The sequence below is a fragment of the Meriones unguiculatus genome, chromosome 6, assembly GCF_030254825.1.
Source record: "Meriones unguiculatus strain TT.TT164.6M chromosome 6, Bangor_MerUng_6.1, whole genome shotgun sequence".
In the NCBI taxonomy this organism is placed as follows: Eukaryota; Metazoa; Chordata; class Mammalia; order Rodentia; family Muridae; genus Meriones; species Meriones unguiculatus.
The window spans coordinates 73,714,859-73,742,688 of NC_083354.1; the positions used below are offsets into that span (position 1 = coordinate 73,714,859).

The following is a 27,830-nucleotide window of genomic DNA, read 5'->3' on the forward strand; positions in this document are numbered from 1 at the left end:
CTCTCTACCAGCAGTTCTCAACCTTCCCAGTGCTGTGACCCTTCAGTACAGTTCCTCATGTTGTGGTGACCCCAACAATAAAATCATTTTTATTGCTACTTCATAACTGTAATTTTGTTACTGTTATGAATCATAAATATTTATGTTTTCTGATGGTCTTGAGTAACTTCTGTGAAGGGGTTGTTTGACCTCCAAGGGGTCAGTACCCATAGGCTGAGAACTGCTGTTCACAGAAATATGTTTTTGCTACAATGCAGCTTGTCCTTATGATTATATACAGCTTAAACTCATGAGAACTTTACTCAGTACTTTTTTTTCTTGTCTATCAGAGTATAAATTGTCTGATGCTCTGAGTAAAATTGGCCAGTGCATGAGACTTTAGTCTACCTTATTTATTGGTTCTCTTCTTCCAGGTTCACTGCCTCTAGAGAGGCGAAAGTTATGAAATGACAAATAATTATCACAATCAAGTTTAAAATACCCAGAAATTCAGGGTATAAGATTAAAACCTGAAGAGATTATACTCTGAACAGAGTGGATTTCCAGAAAAGTTATAAAGCTATCATAACATATGTAACTCCCCAGAGCCTCTAGAACAAAAGCATCTCTAAGCCCGTATTTTCCCTCGTGTTTTCAAAGGAGAGATGGCATAAGCTAGCATGGCCACACCAAGGCTGGTAAACACACAAAAGCCCTGCAAAGACCAGAGCATCTCCTGGAAAGAGGCAGCTGCATCCTGTGGTGAAGTTGTCCGGAGCAGTTTCTCAGTGGCCTGCTTTGAGATTTTAATCTCGGCAGAGAGATGGCTTTTTGGAGGCCTTTACTAATGGCAGAGGAGAATTTTCAAGTCCATCTCCTTTTGTTTGTGACATAGGTGGGATAGCTTGTGAGGGTTACACCTCTTCCTCAGGCTCCTTGTGCAAATTAACCTATTGTTCTGAGATGTTTTACTGGCTAAAAGTAACTACTCAAAAAATAAAGTGGTCAGAAGGCTGGAGGCAGAGGAGGCAGGCAGAGACTTGAGACTGGCTGCTGGCACTGCTTGCTGCAGCAGTCTGCCTTTTGCAAAAGCTGTCGAGTCTGGACCTTTAAAAAGTTTACTGTGTGCTGTGTGTTTATTTTATTAATTTTAATCCTCACACCCAACTCAAGAACCGTTCGACTCTGCCCAGCTGGCTCCAGCATGAAGCTGACTCGTGCTTCATCATGTGTGGGACTAATTCAATACTAAAACTGTTTCTAACCTCCATCAAATACTCCTCCCATGCTGTGCTTTTTACATAGATCAGTGTTCTTTCCCCAGCCCCTCCCTTCTGGCTGACCTTGGAAATGGAGGGTTTTCTGTATGAACGTGACTGAAGCTCTCATCTCATGACTATGTAAGGACTGCCAGGGCACTGTTCATCATAGCTCAATGTAGGCATGCAGGCGTTCAAACAGTTACCAGCCTGGCCATTCTTGTATATGCAATAGTTATGAAACAGTTTGATTTTGATGTAGGTCTAAAGTAAGGACTAGTTATGTAACCCAGGGTGAACTCAACCTCTTGATCTCCCTGCCTCAGTCTCCTAAATGCTGGGATTATCCCATAGTCAGTTAAAGTAAAATGTATTCGAATATTGGGTTTGTAGAACTGTCGGTAGCCTTCAGCTGCATCCTTCACTTCTGAATGACAGGAGAGAATGGCACTATCCATTTCCAGTGAATAATCAAGCATTTGCATTGAGGGTGTCTTTCTTTCATAGCATTCATCACTTTCATGTCCTCTTCATCCAGGAGCCAGCTGAGCATCCTGAGCCTCGTGAGTCTGGGCAGTCTCATCACACACTGACTCAGCGCCTTGACAGTGGTGGCCTGCACTTGGATTCATTCTGGGATATGCCTGGAAATGTTCAGCTCTTGCAAGTTTGCAGGTTGTTGAGGGCTTGAAAGAAGTGTCTATATCCTTCCTCTGTAATTTTGTGATTCATTGAAAGGTCTAAGTTCTCAAGGTTTTGGAAGCCTCTGCTGGTTGCTCCCTTGGCTGGAAAGAAAGCAGACAAAATATTCATGAAGACACAATGCTATGAAGACTTGAGTAAAGCTTACAAAGTTATTTGTAACTAACCTCACACCCACCACCAATGAAAATTGCTAATCATATTTTTTTCTAAGACCAGGTCCCACTACATAGCCCTGGGTGTCCTAGAACTCACTTATTTAGCTGAGACCGGTCTAGAACTCACATCTGCCTTCTTCTGCCTTTTGACAGCTTGGATTAAAGGAAATACCACAATGCTTGGCTTTAAATGTGTTTTAAAGATATTTCTTTGAAAGCCCTGAACAGCTGCCAAGTTGATAGGGAACCACCTGGCCAAACTGCAAGGAAGAAGAAGAAACCAGAAGTCAAGAACAGAGCATTTTAGCTGTCTGGGCAATGAGGACTTCTGTTCTGGTTTCAAAGGACGACATACACCAAGGCGGGGCACATAGGAAGAGGTTATAGTACAAGGGACTGAGAAATTGTGGCAACAGTGCCTCCCCTTTTGCAGAAAAGGGTAGGTGCTATTCCAAAAAGCTTGTCTTTTCCCTGTGTCTGTGCTCCAGTGTGCCCAAATGACTTCCTGGTTCCTTAGAGCTCTGGAGGAAATTGGGGCAGGCCAGAGTAAGTTCTCAACCCAAGTCTATGACTGGAAGTGGGGTTTTTGCTAGCAATGTTTTTTGCTTGTTTTAATTGTCACAACCGTGTCCCCTAATTTGGGCAAGTGTTAGGTTTGATTTCACCAAGAATCATGCTCTAGCTTGACTTTAAAGACAGAAGCCCTTATGTGTCAGCTGTGCCCTAAGTAGGGCTGTTCAGTGATAGTTGGGATATTTCTCATTGCTTTGAATGATGGGTTTTTCTCAAGAGGGAGAAGGTCAGAGTTGCTTCAAAATTTAAGATTCTGGGTCTGAGACCTAATGTAAGAGAAAGGAGTGAGGCAAAATATTGATTTATAATAAACAGAGATGAATGAGGCTATACAAACCTGGGCCCAGCAACAAATGCCTGTATTCCCCATGCTCTGGAAGGCAGGGGCAGGCAGATCACTGTGAGTTTGAGATCAGCCTGGTCTACAAAGCGAGTCCAGGAGAGCCAAGGCTACACAGAGAAACCCTGTCTTGGAAAACACAAAAAACAAAAGAAAACAAAACAAACAAACAAAAAAAAAAAAAAAAAAAACAGAGAAAGAAAGAAGCCATCCAAGCTAATGTTGCCCAGATTTCCTCTGAAGGGGAGAGAAATGAAACTCTTAAGAAAATCATAAATTACTACCCTCCCTCCTTGTTTTTGAGACAAAGTCTTATGTGTACATGTAATATACACACTGTATAGGTGGGCATGATGCCTGGGAAAGCCAGAAGAAGGCATCGGTTGTCTTTATCATATTACATCATTTCCCTTGAGGCAGAGGTTTGTCCTTATACCTGAGCCTTGCATTTACTCAACTAGGCTAAAAGCCAGCAGTCTCCAGAGTCCTAAATCTGGTTCTCATGGTTATAGAGCAATCACTCTTAATCTCGGAGCTATTTCTCCAGCCCCAACCTGATGTCTTAATTCTCCTCCTCAGCCTGTGAGTGCTGCAATTCTAAGGCTGTACTACCACCATGCCTGGCTAAATTACCTTTATTTTATTCTATTCTATTTATTCATTTTTTAGACAGCCTCTTACTATGTGGCTCTGGCTGGCCTGGAACTCACAGAGCAGACCAGGCTGGTCTTCATTTTACAGAGAGTGATCTGCCTTCCTTATGCCTTCGGGGAGAGCTGGGATTTCAGGCACATGCCAACACACCTGGTTAAATCACCACTTTAAATATTGTTTGTAGAGTAACAGTACTGAGAAGTGATAAGATGAAACCCAGTGTTTGCAACGAACCCATGATGCCCACTCTAGGAGAACCTTTCCTGTCCTGTCTGCTCTCTTTTTTAGAAGCTAACTCCTGCCTCTTGCTCCAGACACTTCTGTGCTTATTGTTAAAAGTTCTTCAAATGGACCCGGCTCTAGGACACAAGTAATTTTATTATTCAAAATGCCAAACTCTTGTCCGGCTCTATAGTGCAGACTTCCTTTTACATATTGTAATCACTCAAGCAATAAGTAGAGTATACTGCCAGGTTTGTGAAGCACCAAGTGTCATAAAGAAGACTCGACTAGGCTGTGGTGCAGTGGCAGAGCACTGGCCCAGGACGCATGAGTGACGCACTGGGTTCAATCCCCAACACAGACTGAATAGCTTCTATAGCTTCCAAAGGACGCTGATGACCTTCCCAGTTTAACCAGGATGAACCTAAATCTGCAAAAAAGCATGAGAAGCAGCAGCATGACAGACGAAACGAGGAAGTAAGTTGGACAGTTTACACACACTTTTTTTATACACTTGCAGCAGGCAGCTCCAGTTATGTTAGTGGCTTTTACACTCACCAATTTCCAGCACACTGTCGTCATCCAAGGTGTCATGAAAGGCAAGAACTCGGAGACACTGAAGCTGCAGACACTGCTGGACAATCAGTCTGGCCACTTGGTGAATCCCGTCCCCAGTGGGAAGAAGCAGTTCCTCCAGGTTCCTGAGAGAACCCAGGGCCAGTGCTGTGGGAGACACAGCAAGCCATCCTCTGTTACTATTCCACCATGAGCAGCTGTGACCCAGGTATTCTGTATTCTAGGAGACCCCACCGCTAACAGGTCCTACGCATCATGGTCTTCTCCAAGAGCAAGAGAAGGGGTCAGCACACAGCTGCTCCCTGCTGCTCTCTGCATCTTCCCCAACCTGTCTCTTCACCCAAGTCCAGGCTGTCTCCTCATTTCCACTTTCTCTCCTGCAGCCAAGCTTCCTCTGGCATCAGGTTACTCACTCTTCTGATTCGACCCCCTTTTTATCATCCCTCCTCCTGCCATCACTCCAGTGATTTCACACCGAGGAGACCCACACTAAACACTAAAAGCATGGTACACTACTGTGAAAGCCTTCCTTTCCAAGTTCACTCTTACTTAGCAGGATAATCTGTAGATCACATGATCACTAAGTCTACTCCTGAGGACCCACAGAAACTAGTTTGAAAACTTTCTGGCATGGACCAATATTCCAGATTCATCTTTGGCTTTTCCTGTTGCGGTTCTTGAATGAACGATGTATCCACAGACTCTGATTCTTTCAGGAAAGAGTACTTAGAAAGCAACTCCAGAGATTTGGGCAATCGACACAATGACACAGTGCTTGCTTAGCATGCTTGAGACCCTGGGTTCCATACCTGTGCCACCAACATGCACACACGTCCACAGGCACAAACATGCCAAATAACTGAGCCTTCTTTTCACTCCATCTTTTCTGTAAAATCACAGCAAGATGGGTAGCCAGCAGCTCTGCTGGGCCACCTATGAAACCTCAGGAAGTTTCTTGTCATATCTGCTTAAACCAGCAAAGCTGGGTGTAAAAAATATGCCCTGATGGTAGTTTCATTAGTATGCACAGGGTGTGAGCCTCATTTAGTTGGGTTAAATGATTTATTTTGGCTTTTAAAAGACAAAGTCTCACCCTATAGCTCAGGCTGGCCTGGAACTCATAATCTCCTGTCTCATCCTCCCAGGAGCTGTGATCAGGGGCACTTAGAACCACTCCCACGTTCTAAGTGGTCTTTCTCAAATGGGTTATTTAAGATCTATCCAAGAAACTATCCTAGCTCTGTGACCAGAAAACAAAACTATTTAAAATGGAAAAGAAATGAGCACACCCCACAGTAGAAAAGCTAGCCCCGGATACTAATAATGATACTCTGCTATGCTTTCAGTTAGGAGCCCAACTTGACGGTCCTCTGGAAGGATTCAGCCAACAGCAGATCAAGACAGATGCTGGGACTTTCAGCCAAGCATGGGCGGAACTCTAGGGGTCTTGAGGAAATATTGGGGGAAAGATGGAAGGACCTGGAGGGAACAGGAACCTCATAGGAAGACCAACAGAGACAACTAACCCAGTCACATGGGGGCTTTCAGAGACTGAGACATCAACTAAGGAGCATGCATGGTGTGGACCTAGGGCCCTGCACACTTGCAGCCAGTGGGCAGCTTGGTCTTCATGTGGGTCACCTGGTGGATGGAGGGGGTGCTCTTTTTAATATGGACTGACTCTATTGCCTGCTTTTGGATCACTTCCCCCTGGTAGGGCTGCCTTGCCTGGCCTCCGGGGATGAAGATAAGAGCAGACCTGATGTGACTTGATGTGCTGGGGAAGGTTAATACAGGAGGGAGGGGGGCTCCCCTTTTCTTGGGGGAAGGAAAAGGGGAAGGGGAAAGGAGGGGAAAGAGAAGACTGGGAGGTGGGGAGGGAGGGCGACCCTCAGAATGTAAAGTAAATAAACTAATACGAAATTAAAAAAAGAAAAAGAAAAGAAATGAGCAGCTGAACACTGGAAAAGTACTTTCTGGAAAAGACAGTTGCTGTGACAGTCCTAAGAGATACCCGTATGTAGACACCTAGATGTCTATATATGTATATAGATCCTTGTGTGTTTATGAAATAACAAACTATGAGTTTGCACACATATTTCCAATTTGTGGTTCTTTCTTTTTGACATTTGAAAAACAACTTAAATTACATTTGGCAGCGGCCAAGCCTCTTCTGGGAATGGTGCGTGAGTGAGATGCTGGCGGCTCCCCTTATTACAAGGCCTGAGGACTTGGGTTTCCACATGACAAGGACCTGTGAGGATATTAGTGCAGAATCTCCTGGCCTTTTCCGAGGGAATGCTTGGTTCACTTTTGCCTTGCATTTGCAAGGCTCAGATCAGGCTGTGATAGATTCTGGTTTGTCTCTGAGGATTGTGGGAGTTTGTTAATGATGATGTGGTTGAGCCAACGTGAGGGCCTGGTCTAGGTACATCAGCTATTGTCTGGATGTTCTCTCCACATAGAAACTTGGTTCTGAGAACAATTTGCCCACTGACCTGTTCCAAACAATAGCTATGTGATTATCAAAAAGTTAGGAAGGTCTTGATGGATCTCTAGTTCCAAGACGAAATAGGAATACTCAGAGGCAAGCTAAGCAAGGGTGAGGAATTGATTCAGGTTGCTAATTTGCAGAGAGCCCTGGGCATTAAAGGAATTAAATATCCTGATTAGGGCATGAGAAGATGCCAGTTGCCAATAATTAAATCAGAATTTCCTGTGTTGTAATCTATCATCTCTTTATACTGCAACCACAATTGCTGCCAACCATGGTCACTTGGTTAAGTACCAGTGTGTTGGGTTGGATAGTAACTGCTTGCTGAAGCTGTTTCCTCTTTCTTGACGCAGTTCATGGGTTGGCAGGAAACCGTGGAGATTGAGGAGGAGAAGGAAGGAAAAAGTACAGTGTGCTACACATAGGAAGGTCTTAAAACAGACTGTGCATGAGAAAACGAATGTAAAACCTTTTCAGCTGTTAAAAAATGGATGCATAAGTAAGGGTGGCCTGAGCTGTCTCAGTGTCAGAGTGTGTGAACTGCATCCCTTGATGCAAGTCTTCATTCACTGACTGCACACTTCCTCCTTCAGGTTCTGAACCCGCTGGCACTGCACTCCAGCATGTACCTATATGTATTTTGTGTGTGTGTGTGTACATACTTGAGAGTGCATATGTGCATGTACTTTGGCATACATGTAGCATAGTATGGGTTTAGGGGTTTAGAGATCAGAGGACAGCTTTTGGAAGTAGGCTCTTTTCCTTTCCATCATTTGGGCCCCAGAGATCCAACTCAGGTCATCAGCCTTGGTGCCAGGCCTTTTACTTGCTGAGCCATCTCCGGCCTTTTTCCTGAAAAAGCTATAATTTTGGCTGACCTCTGTGAGGGAAATCCTGAAATTCACTTTGTGACTGTTTGTGTGTATGTGTGTGCACTCATCTTTAAAAAAGGAAATATAATCCACTCCATTAAGGCTTCATTAACAAGCTGGGTACAGGAATTCAAAGTGTTGCTTCCTTAGCCTGACCAGCATTCTGCTTTAATACTTGTAATTTTCTTTTCCAGCAGTGGGGAAACTTGATGCTTGCAGTGTGAGTTTTACACAGTCAACCTGAGACAGTAGCCTTGAGAGTGCCTGATGTTGTCCCTGCTGCTTTACCAGCACCTCCAAGGACAAAGCAAACACACGAGGCAGCTGCCTCTGCAGAAGGGAAGAGGAAGGGGGGGTCACCTCTCCTACAAAAGTCTGGGAAGCACTGTGAAGACAGAGCTCTGCACCCCGTATCGCCATTGCCTCCATTTTCCCCATTAGTGCTTCCCATGAAACCATATTATTTTTCTAAACTTTCTTTTGTTTGTTTGTTTTTCAAGACAGGGCTTCCCTTTGTAGCCCTGGCTGCCCAGTAGAATAGTTGGCCTCTAACTCAGAAATCCATGTGCCTCTGCCTCCCAAGTGGTGGAATTAAAGGGATGCATCACCACCACCTGGCCTTCTAACATTTTTTTAACTAAAAAAAAAAGTATATAAATTGTCTATACTCATCATTGTGCTCAGTATGGTTTATCACAGATTAATTTTCTTAACATAAATAGAAGTTTTTGTGTAGATTCTGAAACCTTTGAAACAGAACAGGTAGAGCACATCTAGAATGGGTGTCTAACAATAGAGGTACACCGTGCCACCATGACCAACTTCTATCCTAAGGTGTCAGTGAGTCTGAGAGTATTGCATTTAATGAGTTTAAACATGAGGATGCATGAGAGCAATAGTATCTGGCGGTGAGACTGAGTATCACCATGGTGTCCTCCAAAGGACCAACATGGCTGGTGCATGACCTATAAGCACATTCCACAAACCACAGGTTCAATTTTTTTTTAAAAGTGTCTGAGCTAAACATATCCAGATGTTTCCCCCTCTTCCTTACTTTAAGAACAACACACTCTGAAAGGCTCTGCCCTGCAGACTATCAAAGCAGATGCTGAGACTTATGGCCAAACTTTGGGCAGAGTGCATGGAATCTTATGAAAGAAGTGAGAAAGAGTAAAATCTGGAGAGGACAGAAACTCCACAAGGAGAGCAACAGAACCAGAAAATCTGAACACAGATTTTCAAGTACCATGCATGGAGATAACCTAGAACCCCTGCACAGATGTAGCCCATGGCAGTTCAGTGTCCAAGTGGGTTCCATAGTAATGGGAACAGGGACTGCTTCTGACATGAACTGATTGGCCTGATCTTTGATCACCTCCCCCTGAGTGGGAAGCACCCTTACCAGGCCACAGAGGAAGACAATGCAGCCAGTCCTGATGAGACCTAACAGACTAGGATCAGAAGGAAGAAAAAGAAACCCTCCCCTACCAGTGAACTTGGGGAGGGGCATGATTGGAGAAGGGGAAGTAAGGGAGGAATTGGGAGGGGAGGAGGGAGGGAACTAGAGGGGGGATACAAAGTAAATAAAGTGTAATTAAAAATAAAATTAAATTAAAATTAAAAAAAAGAAAAACACAATGTAACATTTTTTTACATGGCATTAGGCATTGTAAGCAATGGAAAAGTTACTTAAAGTATATGAATGTGTGTGGGGTCATGGGAAAACACTGCACCATTTTGTATCATAGAGTAGAGGATGTTCTAGTGTTTACAGCAGCAGCACCTCCTGGACCTAACTGTCATGGAAGTAAAGGGACAACTGTACACACCTTGATTTGTTGTGAGTTCACTGCAGGAGGAGGAAGAGGAGGAGAAGGAGGAAGAGGGGGAGGAAAATAATAAATTAAGAAACGCTTCTATAAACTTACCAAACTTTTCTGATGTTTTCTTATCTGGAAATTTTTGGCAATTAAGATCTAATGTCTTCAGAGAAACAAAATTTGGCAATATGTTGACTATGAAAGGAAAAATAAAATTTATTTGGGTCAAACACATTACCTATGACTCAGAGCAGTACTGTTGAGATAAGAAGTATCTAAAAAGTGATGAAAGGTGATATAATATTCAGAATTACTATGACTAAGTAGAAGACACTGCTCTGAAAATGAAAGATTTAAATTGTAAACAGATGCACTTCACTGTTGTGAAAGCCTCACTGATGATCAGGTGTGGTTACAGTTCCCACGACACCATTGCATTTTAATCCTAGAGTATTGAATAACTGTGCACAGCAGCATCTGAAGTCAAAGTTGTACAGTTCTTACCAAATGGTGTGGTTTCAAAGCATCGTCCAGAAAACTCAATCTCTCTGAGTTTCTTGCAGGAAGCAAGTGCAGCCATGAGAGACTCACAATTCAAAAGGAAATCACATTTCAGATGGAAGACATGAAGATTTGGAGAGTACTGAATCAATTTAACTGTAAAATATGAAAGATTTTCAGAAATTAGAGGCTGAATGTTTCTATCAGAATTGGACCCCCAATCTATCAGTTCCAGCCACAGTGATTAAACAGGCAATGACACAACATTCATAACGTAGTGACTCAGTGGCAAGTATCTAGAGCTCAGACTATATTTGTTGGGCTCATGTTGTGTCTAATTGACATAGTCATATGAAAGAATAGCTTTCTATAAGGAACTGAATGAAAGTTTTCCAGCGACATATGAATTCTGTTGCTGGGGTATGCCCCATGTTAGGTGCCAGCAGTGGTTATCCTCCCTGGGGAACTGTTGACCACAAGCCAATGAAAGCAGGAGGAGCAAAAGGTGAGATGCAGGCCTTTGAAGGCCGCTAGCATGATGGAAAATACCTTCTGGGAACCACTTCAGGGAGACAGTTCAATTTTAATTCAAGAGAACAATTTTATACTCCTTGGGGAGTGGGTGAGGGCTCTCGGGATACGTGTACATAATTGGCACTTCAAGGATTCTTGATTTGCATTAAACAGGATGCTCCTATCATAAGAACGGAAACACAGTACCTAATTATCATATGGGCACAGGGAGGGGAGAGCAACTGTGCCAACAGCCATATATCAGATATGGCTAGAGGTATTTATGCCTAAAGATACTTTCCAGATGAGGTCAGGCAGAGAGTAGGAGGCCCTGCTGGGAAAAGGAAGTCCTTCATCTAGTGCCAAACTCAGAATGGCTATCTGGACTGGGAAGATTGCAACCTCAAACAGCAGGGTCCTACCAACAGGAGAGGAAGTGTTAGGAGTGTAAAGCTCAGGCTGTGCAGTCAAACCTTCTGTTTGGAGACACATTTCCTTAGCCCTGAGCCATCGCTGACCTCATTTCCCCAGCTGACAATCAGCAATAATCTTCATACCTTCTCTCACAGAGGGGCTGTGAAGACTGAGTCAGTGGTTGTGAAGGGCTGAGAACAGTTCCCCACATGTTAAAGACTCGGGTAACAAATAAATCTCTGCCCTCTTAAGGAGGAAGAACACTGTTCCCACACCTTCCCATGGACACAGTTCACGGTGTGAAGCCCAGGGAAAGTTTAACTAATGATTAGTTAACGGTTCTACCAATTACTAGCCAACTAGCTTTTCCAGCTGAGACATAAGCTGGAAATCCAAGCACCATCCTTACCTAGTCTGGAGAGGTCAGACTCCTTAGAAGTTTGGATGGATAACTTCTCCATGTGGTGGAGGTTTGGGAACTCTCCAGGAAGGACTGAAAGCACATCTAGTCTCACAGACAGTTCTTTCAGGCCTGGGAACTTGTTCAAGTTAGCAAAGAGTTGATCTGGAAAGCAGCACATAGTTCTCATCACTCAAGGTCCCCAGTGGAAGTTCTCAAGTGTGCTGCGACCTTCAGCCATTTTCATGCTTTCAAGATGAAGTTTCTTAGACTTCCTAACACCAGTCTAGGAAGCACATCCAGGAATATATTGTCAGCTACAGTATCTGCTGATCATAAACTACAGGGAAAGCACCATACTGGTCTCTAAACTTACGAAATAAATAAAGCTTCTCTCCATCCAACAGCATGGGAATGTCTGACTTTGCACATGCGAAAAGGGTGCAGTTGGACTCTCACTTCCAATTCATGAAAGCTAACTCAAAGTGAACTAATGACAACTATAACAACTAACACTAGAACTCTTAGAAGAGAACAAGTAATTTTCACAACCTTGGGTTTCACCATGGATCCTTAAATATGACTTACTGACTTACTAGAATATATTTGCGATGAAGCAGATGAAAGGGAAAAATAAGACTAAATGAGATTTGCACCTTGTGGGTGGGGAAGTATAATGAAGAAGCCACCATGAAACACAGCGGGGAATTTCCGCAGCAGGTTAAACACGAAGAAGGTGTGGTGGCTCACAGATGTGACCTCAGTGGCTGGGAGACTGAAAAAAGGGGGTTACCATAGCTCAAGGCTAGCCTTGTTGTATGGCAAGTCCCAGGGAAGCCTAGCCTGTAGAATGGATCTGTCTCAGAACACTGAGCCTCTGTCTCAAATGCCATATGAGCAGAAAATTCCTAAACAAGAGGGGTGTATGGCACAGGAATACGGCTCAGTGAGAAAAAGGACTTGTATCAAGCCTGCCAACCTCATTTTGATCCCTAAGAGCCACAGGGTAGATGGAAGGGAAAATGGCTTTCCTGAGGTTGTCTCTGCCCCCCTATATGCATGCTCTGACAGGGTTCCGTGCCCATGCACACATCTGCAAACACACACACACACACACACACACACACACACACACACACACATACACACACAGTAAAAAACAAAAAAAACATTCAGATATAGACAAGAAAAGCATTCCTAAGCATGTAACACACAGCTAAAGACAAGAACTAGACTAGTTATGATTATGAAATTTAAAAAAAAATGAACATTTACAGGACTATCAAAACTTCTAAGTAATGATAAACAAATTTAATGAAAGTCAGGTGAAGCCTGTACTGAAAATAACCAAGTATTACCTAATGTTAAACACAACTAATAGGAGATATTTTTCCTAGTTGGTTTCTGTCAACTTGAAACAGGCTAGAGTTATTAGGGAAGAGGATCCTAAATTTGGAAAAAAATCCCCTAAATTAATGATTGATGAGCAAGGGGCCAACTCAGGGGGGATGGTGGTGCTGCTCTGGGCAGGTGGTCAAGAGTTGAAGAAGAAGGCACATATGTAAGCAGCCATGGAAAGGAAGCCAGAGTCCTCCCTGGTCTCTCCTGTTCCTGCCTCCAGGTTCCTGCTTTCATTCCCTCTGCGACATCCTTCAGGGGTGAACTGTGCTAGCCAGGAGGTGTAAGATGTGATAAACCCTTTCTTCCCCCAAGTCACTTCTGGTCAGAATCTTTTATTACAGCAACAGAAATAGAAGTAAGACTATATTGTTCCTACTTTTTAATTCCTTTTCTGGAGAAGCTAACCCCCCCTCCTTCTCGCACCCAGAATGCAGATATCTCTTCAGCAACATCGCACACACAGTCCAACATTGACTAATAACAAGCAGTTCAAGTGCCCTTACAACCTCTCAAGCAATGAAACACGGAAGCTATTCTTGAATTATGTGAAACCCATTCTGTCATTCAGGACCTTCCAATGATCTATGCACTGCCCCAAACAGTGAAAGCATTTAAACTTCTCCTATAAAGGAACATTTATGAAGAGATGAAACTGAAGTTTCATTCATCTAAAACTAAGGATGAGAAAATGGAGGCATAAAGTTATTGTGTAATTTGAATGCTGATTTCTGTACACACACCCCCCATATCTGGTTGCAACCCTTGTTCTGAGAATCTCCTGTTTCCATGTTGGGTAAACACTGTTCCCCAGTTGTCCCCTAGTATGTCAATAAGGTAAATTACACAACAATACTGAGCAGTCATTACTCTATTCTTAACCCTCTAGGCTAGTCTGGCTTCTTCCCTGTGTAAATCATTGACATACTTGCACTTTATGGTATTCTCTGCTCCAGCTGCTCTCTCTTCATGTCTCTTGGACCTCTGCCCATGGCTGGAAATTCCCCACTTCATCCTCTAACTCTTCCCCTCCTGGAGGGCAAGAAGTCCAGCCTTATTCTCTCCTCCACTCAGCTCTTGGCTGTAAGCTGCTTATACTTTCTCTTTTCTCATAGGCCATGGTTCTATTCGAATAGGTTGGTTAGTCAGCCTTAGCAGGAAGGCCATTGGTGTTGTGTCAGCAGGGTCTCCTCCATATGACCTTGGAGAATCAGCTTGTGCTGTGTTCTGTTTATGGACAACTTGGACAGTTTTACTACCTTTGTCAAGAACATCCCTGATTTTATGGCTTGTCCCTGCAGTTGGAGGAATGGCAATCCATGCTTCTTACTGTTGCAATAGATCCCTCCCCCATAAATTCATGGCTGCATCAGTCATATATGGCCTTAATTTTCCTGTTGGGATTTCTGGCCCTACACATTTAAGACATTTTAGGCTTTGTTTTACCTGCGACAATGACACAATTCCCAGGAGCTGTGTAGATACCTTTTTAAGTCGCCAAATTGGATACCAGGAGTCTTGGAAAATTATTGTTACATATGCTCCAGGAGACACTAATCCTTCCATCTCAATGATATCTAACTGTAATTCTAATTTTGGCCTTTTATAATTTATAGCATTTGCCAAAATATCTGATTTTTCATCTTTAGTGCCTCTTGTTTTATCCCCTAGGAGCATCTTTATCTCCTTTAAATGGTTTATCTAAGTTTTTGGTAGCCCTGTTTGTCCTATCAGGCCTTGAATTTTCTATTTTTTTTTTTTTTTTATAATAATCCTCTTTTGGTGGGCAGGAAACTAATGGTTCATGTTGTTTTGTTGTTTTGTTTTTTTTTTTCTGTCAGACCTTAAGTGAAGTCCCTTAGTCAGTTTTCTGAAATTAAGGAATTGCCTTGGATAACCTGCATTCATGAGCCATATAACCATTCCTTACCATCGTTGACAATATCAATTCCTCTAGTCCTATTTCATTAATGCATAAGTGAAGCCTCATCTTTCCACCATGCCAGCCATTGCAATTAAGAGCTAGGCTCTAGAATGGCTGTCATCAAATCTCTCCAGTCTTTTGGAGTTATGCAATTCCGTGTGGCCCAGTTATTAAGTATTTGTTCAACACACGGTGAGTGAAAGCCACAACTTGTTTTTCCTCCTTAAGCCTTTTAAAATCTTGAGCCTCTATAGATTTCCATCTGAATTCTTCATCATGAGCCATGAGGAGAGAGCAGCTGGAGCAGACAATGCCATAAGTGCAAGTATCTTGGGGATTTACATGGGGAGGAAGCCAGATTAGCCTAGAGGATTAACAGTAGAGTAACTTCTCAGTACTGTGCTGTAAGCTGCTTTATTAGCCTATCAGGCAACAACTGGGGAGCAGTGTTTACACAATACTGAGGCGGGAGATTCTCAGAACAAAGACTGCAACCAGATGTGGGGAGTACAGAAATCAGAACTTGAATTACACAATAACCTTATGCCTACAAGGAAACAGAATTAGCAAGACTGCTTGTGAAAGCACACTCAGGGATACCTGGTAAATGGTTCGTCCCTGAGACCTCAAAAGACTGCAGGGCAGGCAGGGTGAGAAGCAGCTCCTGTTCTGCTGTGCTGAGCTCCAGCCTGCACACGGAGCACTTGGTGACAGAGGTCTTATTCAGCTCCAGAGCCAGGTGGATGCTTTCAAGAAAGCCACTGCTGTTGGACAAGCAGAGCTCAATATTCTGTGAAGCTGAGAAGACTTCCATTAGGACCCGGAGCAGTGCTTGGTCTGCTGGGCCCATGTTGGCCACTGCAACTTCCAACCTAGGGATCTTGTGTGGCTTGAGTGACAGTTTCCAATAGCCAGTACTGATATTTGGTGGGGCCTGGTGTCGGATATCCGCATAGTTCCTCACGATCTCTTCTTTTTCAGCCAAATATTTCTTGCATTCATTCATGGGTTGAAAGGCAGATGCATAGTCCTGATCTACAGTTGGTGGCTGTAATGTTTCCAAACTTTTTTCTATTAATGACAAATATATTTGCTGTACCCACTTATTTCCATTTATTGAGACCTCAATACTCTTCAATAATAACAGGCTTTCTGGTTGCTCCCAAAAGTACTGTAAATTCAATACTTTTAAAGTGAGTGTTCTTCCCTGAAGAAATCGCAAAATCAATGGAGAACATGCAGAAACTGTGTTGCTTTCATAAGCAAAGTTTAAAGCAATGCTCACTAAATACTCTGAAATTAATGAAGAGAAAAGTTTAGGAGATAACTGCCACAATCCTCTAACAGAGTCCATCCATAGTGAAGCTTCCGGGTGGAGCTTCATGTAGTCCTCATCGTCAGACATGTTCTCCAGCGACTCTTTCTCATCTACCAACTGAAGCGAATGAGACACAACTTCCGGCCCTGCCTTTGATGAAGGGTGGCTGGAGACATATTTCAAAAAGTTGTTGTAGGTGGTCAGAGCCTTCAAGGGTGAGTTAATATGTCTCAAATAATGAATTCCCAGGTATTGGTCTCCCTGCCTGTCTGAACCCAGGAGTTCAGTGAGCCTCATGGCAGCAAGAAATTCTTGGAAGAGAGGACTTAAAAACCCGTAGACTGGTCTCAGTCTCTGGGTGGTGAATTTGCTCATCAAGTCCTCATCTTCATCCACTCCAGTCTCTGTGAGGTCATCATTGTTGAACTCAAAGCATGAAGAAAAATGCCCCCTCAAGGCCAGCTGCCCACATGAGGACACAGTGGCCTTGAGGGCCTCAGCTGCAGCTTTGTACTTTAAGGACAGATACTTCATATAGGACTTGAAAAAGGCCACATCATGAAAGGGCTGGTCAGAAGGATTTTGAAACCAGTCATTACAGACGGCTGCCATGAAGAGAGGAGTTTTGTTAATTCCTCTCAGATGTTCATTCTTTCCAAAGTAATTGAAAAACCTTTGTACACGGATTATATTATGTGAAAAGAACTTCCGTAATACAGAGACAGTATTATAGAAAGGAAAATCTTTGATCTCTAGAATTTTATCCAGACATGGACGGATGGACCTGGCCCTGTTTGTATGGACAGCGATCAATAAGCAGGTTCGTGACAAGTAGTTTTTTGTAATCAGTGTCTCTAGGGCTTGGGGGAGCGAGTCCACCCCAGTATAGTCATCCAACAGGAACAGTACCTGGTGTTTTAACTGCTGGATGATCCTGCTCAGGCACGCTTCACCAACACAGCCTCCTGCCTCTAGGAGTTGGGCACAGATGATGCTGGCCAGACCCTGGTCTGGTCTGGTGGAACTAAGGGAGAGGTAGAAGACCAGCTGGAACCTGTTCAACAGGGGACAGTACCCTGATGCCCAGAGAAAAGCTATTTTCTTCAGGAAGGTTGTCTTCCCACTGCCAGCTTCCCCTTCCACACACATGACCGAGCTGAGATTGGCGAAAACCTCGGAGATTGTCAGGGCCCCTTGCACTGGCCTGCTGATGTGCTTTGAAACGATGGACACATCACAGCCAAGCAAGTGGTCAGTACCTTGGCTGGAGCACACCTCTGGCAAATTCATGTGGCAGAAAGTGGCTTTGGTGTAGGTGCCTCGCAGCTGCTCACTCAGACTCTTTGCCTCTTGAAACCACTGAGCTTCCCTCAGAGCCAAGCCTGTGGAGAGAAGGGAGGCAGAGGAAGGTGTATCTTTACATCTCTTTGATTGCTTTGTTTGTCTGCTAAGAGTGGATTAGGACTCTCTTCTCCTTCCCATGACCCCCCTCCATACCCTAAGACCCTCTCAGATCTTTCCATAGCATCAGTATGTGAGGTACTATGTCTAAGGCCTCTCATTTGACAGGGACTTGGATATCCTGGCACCCTAATTTCCCTTTAGGATCTCAGGAGACCAGCCTGCTGCATGATGCCTTAATACTGGCTGCTTTGGATCTGGCATGAGGACTGCTGTTGGTAGTCCTGCATTCACTCTCAAGATGCCATGGGAGCACTGACTCTCTCACCCACAACTCCCTTCACCTCAGTGCTCTCCTCTAGGAGCTCCTCAGACAATTAGAAATATGCTTTCCTGTCCAATGTGCAAATACACAGAATCCCATGCGCTTTCATGTTCCTACCAGCCTCGGTGGGATGAACTGGGTCCTCGTGATTGCTTTCACTTGTGATTTCCTTTGAAAGAGAAATTCTTTATTAAATCATAACTGGGTCTTGATTTAAGAGTGGGCATTGTATTATTACTGAGGATCTTCTAAATATCTTCTAAACCTAGCCTGCTCAATTCTGATAAAAGGAAGACATAGTCCAGGTATGAAAGAATAAATTTCACATGTGTGCAGTAGTCATGTTCCTAGATGGTACATGCATTTTACACACATCTTCTGTATGGGTGAAGACTTTGTGCGTTATCAGAACTGTAATGTATGGTACATGCATTTTACACACATCTTCTGTATGGGTGAGGACTTTGTGAGTTATCAGAACTGTAATGTCTAGGACAAGAAGAGTCCTGCAAAGTTCATCTAGCATTCCTCCCTGCTTAGTCATTAGTAACTACATGTTTAATACCATACACAGGGATGGATGCAGACAGATTATTAAACACACACTTTTTTTTTTGAGACAGTGTCAGGTAGTGTAGTTGGTCTGGAATTCCCTATGTAGCCAAGGGTAACGTTGAAGTATTTGTCTGCCTTTCTCCATTTCCCAACTGCTGGTATTATAGGCATGAGCCTACACACACCCTTGGCTTTGATGCCACTTTTTTTTTCCTTTTCTTGAACTCCAAACATCTTACCATACCTCATTTTATTCAGAGCTAAAGACGTTTTTATGGAACGTCATATGGTTTTAGGGAACCATATGATATCTGAGTTACATCCTCTGCGCTTACAATGTCAGCCCCACATCTGACAAAGGGCTGATATCCAAAATTTATAAAGAAGTCAAGAAACTAAACATCAACAAACCAAGTAACACAATTAAAATATGGAATATGGATCTAAACGAAGAAATCTTGACAGAGGAATCTCTAATGGCTGGGAAGCACTTAAAGTTCAACATCCTTAGCCATCAGGGAAATATAAATAAGAACGACTCTGAGATTTCATCTTACACCCTTGAGAATGGCTAAGATCAAAAACTCAAGGCACAGCTCATGCTGGTGAGGACGTGGAGCAAGGGAAACATTTCTCCACTGCTGGTGGGAATGCAAACTTATACAATCACTTTGAAAATCAATTTAGCAGTTTCTCAGAAAACTGGGAATAGATCTACCTCAAGACTCAGCTATACCACACCTGGACATATACCCAAGGATCCTTCATCCTACCACAAGGACACTTTCTCAAGCATGTTCATTGCCTCTTTATTCATAATAGCCAACTGGAAACAACCTAGATGCCTTTTAATGGAAGAATGGCTAAAGAAAATGTGGAATATTTGCATGATGGAGTATTATTAAAAACAATGACAGAATGACATTTGCAGGCAAATGAATGGAACTAGAAAAGACCATCCTGGTAAGATAACCCAGAACGATAAACACGGTATGTTCTCACTTATAAATGGATATTAACTGTGATGTAAAGGATAACTATGATTCAATCCACAGACCCAAAGAAACTAAGTAACAAGGAGGGCTCAAGTGGGGTTGTGTGACTCTCACAGAGAAGGAGAAATAGAATAGGCATTGTGGGTGGATGGTAGGCGGAGACTGGGTCAGGGCAGACTTAGGGATGGGGACAGGAGGGATCAGGTGTGGGGAGCATGGGAGAGTACTGGCAGAGTCAACTGCAATAGGGGGTCTCTCTGGGACAAGCTAGAAACCTAAGGCAATAGAACCTCCCAAGAATCTCTGAGGGTGACCGTAGCTAAGACTCCTAGCAATGGGGAACATGGAGCCTGAAGCAGCCATCTCCTGTAACCAGGCAAGACATCCAATGGAGAGATTGGGACACCAACCCAGCCACAAAATCTTCGACCTACAATTTGTCCGACTTACAAGGGGTAAAGATGGAGTAGAAATTGAGGGAGTACCCCACAATGACTGATCCAGCTTAAGACCCATTCCATGAGAGGGAGCCTACCACTGTCATGATTAATAATATTCTGTTATACTTGCGGACAGGAGCCTAGTATAACTGTCATCAAAGAGGCTTCACCTAGCAACTGATGGAAACAGATGCAAGACCCACAGCCAAACACTGGGTGAAACCTGGGGAACCCTGCAAGAAGAAGGGGAGGAAGGATTGTGGGAAACAGAGGGGTCAAAGACACCACAAGGAAACCTACAGAATCAACTGAACTAGTCCCATGGGGGCTCACAGAGACTGAACCGCCAACCAGGCAGCATGCATGGGACTGATCTAGGTCCACTACATGTACGTAACAGTTGTGTAGCTTAGTCTTCATGTAGGATTCCTAACAGCAGGAGAAAGGGATGTCTCTGACTATGTTGCCTGCCTTTGGAGCCCTTTCCCCTATTTGGGCTGCCTTGTCTAGCCTCAACAGAAGAAAATGTGCCTACTATACTTGATATGCCAAGGCGATTGATATCCACAGGAGGCCTCCCATTTTCTGAAGGTTTATGTAGATGTGTGTGTGTGTGATTGTGCGTGTGTTTGGTAAAAGGACAATGAACTGAAAATCAGGACTGTTTGCCCCTGAATGAGGAGGACAGCATCAACCAGGACAAGGGACTGGTACGGTGGCCTCTAAGGCACTGAGAGACCTTGACTTCTTGACTTTAGCGCTCAGCTCCTAGGCTTTATTGTTGTCCTTTCAACCAGATATGTAATTACAGTAGATACGCATTACATATGCTAGTTTGTAATTATAACAAAACAAAACTTCATCGACACATTATAAAACAAGTTTTAAATATAACTAGATTTCCTCCCTACTTACCATCCCAGGGACTGAGAAGACAGCTCCTGCAGTCTCCACAATTTTCTGCATATTACTTCCAAATTAAAAAAAGAAAAAGTAGAACCTGAAAATGTCTCAGTGGGAGAACAGTCACTACTCCTGAAGAGGACTCAGGCTTGTTTCCCAACACCCGTATCAGGCAGTTCACAGCCTCCTGTAACTCAATTCTAGGATATTTGATGCCCTCTTTCTGACCTCTGTGGGAATCAGGTATGCAAGTAGTACACAGATATACATACAGACAAAACACCCATGCACATAAAGTCAAATACTAAAAAAAATAAAAATAAAAATAAAAATAAAAAAATAAAGTCAAATACTTTAAAAAGTAAGAGAAAAAGAAAAAAGTGACCACTGCTGTCACTAGTCTTCTAACTTCAAAATTAAATGGAAATATTCTATGTATGTATGATTTATTTATTTATTTAAGTTGAATAAAAGTTTTACTATGTAGCCCTGGGCTGCTCTAAAACATGATTTTAGAAGGAAGAGGATTAAGTGGAGATAGAGGGAGATAAGAGAAGGTAAATGGAAGGATGGTGGTGACATGATTGTCATACACTGTAATATATATATTTTTGTGTGTAAAGGTCATAAATGTACATATATTAAAATGTCATTATTTTATATAATTAACATACACTAACAAAACATTTTTAAAGAATACTTTAAGGACTTGGGATGTTATTTCCATTCTATCTCAAGACCAGATAGTTATTTAAAACTTTACATTTTAAAGTTTAATAATTAGACTTAAATAAATCTAGAACACTTTAAGGTATGCATTGGCTGCACACCAAACACACCTGAGGAGCTGAACATAGACTGCATAGCATTTCTAAGGTAGCATGAGCTACATAGAGAAATATGTGTGCATATTGACTCAACCTAAATTAAGATTTAACTATGATGTCTAGCTAGACAGAGAGACTCTCATGTGAGGAAAGAAATGAAGATACATAGATGTATTCTTCGCAATGGGAACCAGAGAGTGAGCAGACACTACCCACAGATATAAACATGGACAGTGAGGGAATAACAGATGAAGTGAGTTCAAAGTGAAGAGAATTCACTTTGCTCACTTTGGGAAAAACTTGGTGTGGTCTGCTAATGGGTCGTCACCTTCCTCCACTTCTCCATACATCCTCCACAGGGAAAACACCGGACAAGGTCCTTTTTTGCCTAGGAAGAGGATATGGGGTCAGCTCAACAGCACGTACACCTGTTAACTCACAAGAATTCGACTCCAGATTTCACTAGTGAAATCCTACTTGCTCCTCTAGTTGGATTATGTGGCAATACCACGCACAGGAGGCAAGAGTTCACACAGGACTCTTAGTCCTTCCATGGGGTGGTCAGCAACAGTCAGCAACAGTCGCTGAAGGTTCCTGTGCACCGTGTGGTTTGATGAAACCTGTCCCAAACCATCATCCTGAAAGATTTGCCATCAGGAACTGGAGTAGGAGCTCCGTGAGAGCAGAGATTTCTGTCTGTTCTGGACAATGATGACACAGGGGACATTCACAGACATAGGCAACCAACAAACAATTGTTTACAGAGTAAATCGGAAGAATATACTTGAGGGCTCCTTCCTCCTTGGCACAGCGGCACAGCTGACTCATCTTTCTCAGCGCAGACCTAACTGCCTGGGGTATACAGCCGCTGAGACGGAGCCCCAAGCACTTTAGCGGCAGACAAAAGCCAGCAGTACGTGCCCCGGAGTCCCAGATTCGTGCAGCGGCTGCACCATCCTCCCAGGGCGCGAATCTGCTAGACACCATACTAGCTCCGCAGGATCGCCATCACTGACGGTACGGCCCGCTCAATCCCACAGTGACAGAGAATAAGCTATTTACTCACCGAAACCAGGCAGAAACGTCATACAACCTGGACACACCAGGCGCTGGGCCTCCCAAGCTTGGAGAGCACAATGGACAGATCCCAGGACTTCCCAGAAAGCTTTGGGACTAGCAACCCAGTCTCCAGTTACAGCGGGACGTGGCAGCGGAGCAGCACTGAACTGGCGGGGCACAACAGCCCTCCAGTTTAAGACTAACCAGGGCCAAACCAGAGAACAGAGAGCCTGGTTACCCCATCCCTGCTGAAGTGACCACCCTGAAATCTCCAGCTGCAGCAAGACCTCAGAACCTGGCAGTGACAGCAGCACAGAACTGGCGGAACACATCAAAGAAGCAGGGCCAAACCAGAGAGCAGAGAGCCCCGGATACCACGATCTCGGCCAAGAGACCTGCCTGTAAGTGAGTGCATCCTTGAGAATCTGCAGTTCCCCAGATCCTGGGTCCTTCTAAATCAGAAGCCAGGCATCGAACCCCCCTCCCACCCACATACCCACTTTGGGAAACAGAGGGGCACTAGGGACATTGAAGTTCCTGCCCTTTGGGCCTGATTGAGGAGCTAAGACAGTTAATGCCAGAAATTGCGCTGCGATCATCATTAGCGCCTGCGACATATACAGTGCAGAGCCCCTCCCACACACTCAAGGGTTCAACATTAGCCATCATTCTGTCCCTCGAGAAACTCATCCACGCACACTTACACACACAGACACACACGCGTGTGCGCGCGCACACACACGCTTGCATTTGCCCCGTTTGCGCCTGCGTACTTTCCTCCCACAGGTACAGCTAGTCCTCAGCACATGCTGAGAGTGCTCAGCTTCCTGAAGAACTCTCCAGACACCAGAGAGAGACAGCACCAGTCTGATCTGCAGAATCCAAAAACAAACAGGGAAGGTTTCAGATAAGCCAATGGCCAGAGGTAGGCGAAAGAACACTTCCAACATAAATCAGGACATCATGACTTCACCAGCAAACCCCAAAATCGATGGATACACCAATTCAGCAGAAGCACAGGAAAATGATTTTAAAGCCATGCTTGCCCAATTATTTGAGGCTCATAAGGAGGAAATGAACAAGTCTTTCAAAGAGATGGCCAGTCAATTGGAGGCAAAGAAAGAAGAAATAGACAATATCCTTAAGGAAACACAGGCAAACATAGCCAAACAAATAGATACACAAGTAGAGGAAAAATTAGTGGCATATAAGAAGGAAATGAAAAAAGAAATAGAGGCCATCGTAGAGAGACAGGAATCCAAATTCAAACACATGAAAGAAATGGTGCAAGGCATGAAAACAGAATTAGAATCAATAAAGAAAACACAAAATGAGAAAACCCTTGAGCTGGAGAACTTGGAGAAAAGATCAGGAACCACAAAAGTAAGCATCACCAACAGAATACAAGAGATGGAAGAGAGAATCTCTGGAGCTGAAGACACACTTGCAGAAATTGATATTTCTCTCAAAGAAAAAGTAAAATCAGAAAAGTTCCAATCACAAAATATCCAAGAAATCAAGGATGCTATGAAAAGACAAAATCTAAGAATAATAGGAATTCACGAAAAAGAAGACTCTAGACTCCAAGGTCCAGAAAATATTTTCAAGAAAATCATAGAAGAAAATTTTCCCAACTTAAAGAAAGAGATGTCCATAAATATACAAGAGGCCTACAGAACTCCAAATAGACTAGACCAGAAAAGAAACACATCACGTCACATCATAGTCAAAACACTAAATCTACAGAACAAAGAAAAGATATTAAAAGCAGCAAGGGAAAAAGGCCAAGTAACATATGAAGGTAGACCTATCAGAATCACGCCGGACTTCTCATCAGAAACTATGAAAGCCAGAAGGGCCTGGACAAGTATCATGGAGACTCTAAGAGATCACAAATGTCAACCCAGACTACTATACCCTGCAAAGCTTTCAATCAACATAGATGGAGAAAACAAAATATTCCATGACAAAACTAAATTTATACAATATCTACACAGCAAACCATCCCTACAGAAGATACTAGAAGGAAAACTCCAATCCAATGAAAACAAATTCACCCAAGAAAACAGGGCATACAGATAATGTCCCAACAAAAATGAAAACAAGCAATGAAACAGGGTTAGATCATCGACTCCATTACAAAAGGAACTAACATGCATTGGTCACTATTATCTATCAATATCAATGGACTCAACTCACCAATAAAAAGACACAGGCTAACAGAATGGTTAAGGAAACAGGATCCAACATTCTGTTGCATCCAAGAAACACACCTATGCAACAAAGACAAACACTACCTCAGAGTAAAGGGCTGGAAAACTGTTTTTCAAGCAAACGGTTCCAGAAAACAAGCTGGAGTAGCCATCCTAATATCTAATAAAATAGACTTTCAACCCAAGTTAATCCAAAAAGATAAGGAGGGCCACTATATTCTCATCAAAGGAAAAATCCACCAAGAGGACATCACAATCTTGAATATCTATGCCCCAAATACAAGAGCACCGACATTCGTAAATGAAACATTATTAAAGCTTAAATCATACATTGATCCTAATACCTTAATAGTGGGAGACTTCAACACTCCACTCTCACCAAGGGACAGATCAAATAGACAGACACCAAATAGGGAAATAAAAGCACTCACAGAATCCCTAAATCAAATAGACCTACTAGACGTCTACAGATCATTTCACCCAAACTCAAAAGAGTACACCTTCTTTTCAGCACCACATGGAACCTTTTCCAAAATAGACCATATAGTGGGCCACAAAGCAAGCCTCAACAGATACAAAAGGATTGAAATAATCCCTTGTATACTATCTGACCACCATGAAATAAAGCTCGACCTCAACAACAACAGAAATAACAAAAAGCCGACGCGCACATGGAAACTGAACAACTTACTACTCAATGACAGCTGGGTTAAGGAAGAAATAAAGAAAGAAATTAAAGACTTCCTAGAATTCAATGAAAAGGAAGGCACAACATACCCAAATTTATGGGACACATTGAAAGCAGTGCTCAGAGGAAAATTTATAGCACTAAGTGCCTGCAAGAAGAAATTCGTAACATCACATACAAACAACTTAATGGCCCAACTGAAAACCCTAGAAAAAAAAGAAGTAGATACACCCAATAGGAGCAGACGGCTGGAAATAATCAAACTAAGGGCTGAAATCAATCAACTAGAAACAAATAAAACTATCCAAAGAATCAATGAAACAAAAAGCTGGTTCTTTGAGAAAATCAACAAGATAGACAAACCCTTAGCCAAACTAACTAAAAAGCAGAGAGAAACTATCCAGATCAGCAAAATCAGAAATGAAAATGGGGACATAACCACAGACATTGAGGAAATCGAAACAATTATTAGGTCATACTACAAAAGCCTATATGCCACAAAATTTGAGAATCTAAATGAAATTGATAATTTTCTTGAAAGATTCCATCTACCAAAACTAAGTCAAGATCAGGTAGAAAGACTGAATAGCCCTATATCTCCCAAGGAAATCGAAGCAGTTATTAAGAGTCTCCCCTCCAAAAAAAGCCCTGGACCAGATGGCTTCAGCACAGAATTCTACAAGACCTTCAAAGAAGTGCTAACTCAAATTCTCCTCAAGCTATTCCACAAAATAGAAACAGAAGGAACACTACCAAACTCATTCTATGAAGCCACAGTCACCTTAATACCTAAACCACACAAAGACCCAACAAAAAAAGAGAACTTTAGGCCTATCTCTCTTATGAACATTGACGCAAAAATACTCAATAAAATACTTGCAAACCGAATCCAAGAACACATCAAAGATATCATCCACCATGACCAAGTAGGCTTCATCCCAGGCATGCAAGGGTGGTTCAACATACGGAAATCCATCAATGTAATCCACTACATAAACAAACTGAAGGAGAAAAACCACATGATCATCTCCTTAGACGCCGAAAAAGCATTTGAAAAAGTCCAACACCCATTCATGTTTAAAGTCTTGGAGAGATCAGGGATACAAGGCACATACCTAAACATAGTAAAGGCAATATATAGCAAGCCTATAGCTAACATCAAACTCAATGGAGAGAAACTTAAATCAATCCCACTGAAATCAGGGACAAGACAAGGCTGTCCATTGTCCCCATATCTCTTCAACATAGTACTTGAAGTCCTAGCCAGAGCAATAAGACAACTAAAGGAGATCAAGGGGATACAAATCGGAAAGGAAGAGGTCAAAGTGTCACTATTTGCAGATGATATGATAGTATACATGAGCGACCCCAAAAATTCAACCAGAGAACTCCTTCAGCTGATAAACACCTTCAGCAAAGTGGCAGGATACAAAATCAACTCAAAAAAATCAGAAGCCCTCCTATATACCAAAGACAAAATGGCTAAGAAAGAAATTAGGGAAACAACACCCTTCACAATAGCCACTAATAACATAAAGTACCTTGGTGTGACTCTAACCAAGCAAGTGTTTGAGAAAAACCTGTTTGAGAAAAACTTCAAGTCTCTGAAGAAAGAAATCGAAGAAGATATCAGAAGATGGAAAGATCTCCCGTGCTCATGGATTGGTAGGATTAACATTGTGAAAATGGCCATACTGCCAAAAGCAACCTACAGATTCAATGCAATTCCCATCAAAATACCAACTCAATTCTTTACAGACCTTGAATAAAAGATTCTCAGCTTCATATGGAGAAACAAAAAACCCAGAATCTCCAAAACGATCCTGTACAACAACAGATCATCTGGAGGTATCTCCATTCCTGATCTCAAGCTGTACTACAGGGCAACAGTAATAAAAACTGCATGGTATTGGCATAGAAACAGAAAGGAGGATCAATGGAACCGCATAGAAGACCCAGAAATAAATCCACACACCTATGAATACTCAATATTCGACAAAGAAGCCAATTCCATTCAATGGAAAAAAGACAGCATCTTCAACAAATGGTGCTGGACCAACTGGATGTCTACATGCAGAAAAATGAAAATAGATCCATATTTATCACCCTGCACAAAACTAAAGTCAAAGTGGATCAAGGACCTCAACATAAAACCAGATACCCTAAATCAATTGGGAAAAAAAGTGGGGAACAGCCTAGAACTCATTGGCACAGGAGACAACTTCCTGAACAGAACACCAACAGCACAGGCTCTAAGAGCAACAATCAATAAATGGGACCTCATGAAACTGAAAAGTTTCTGTAAAG

The 27,830-nt window shown here is 42.8% G+C and overlaps 1 pseudogene; it reads right to left on the minus strand.

Moving 5' to 3' along the window:
• Positions 1 to 377: 377 nt before the first annotated feature.
• Positions 378 to 27,830, minus strand: part of LOC132654876 (baculoviral IAP repeat-containing protein 1b-like) — a 36,963-nt pseudogene continuing 9,510 nt past the window's right edge.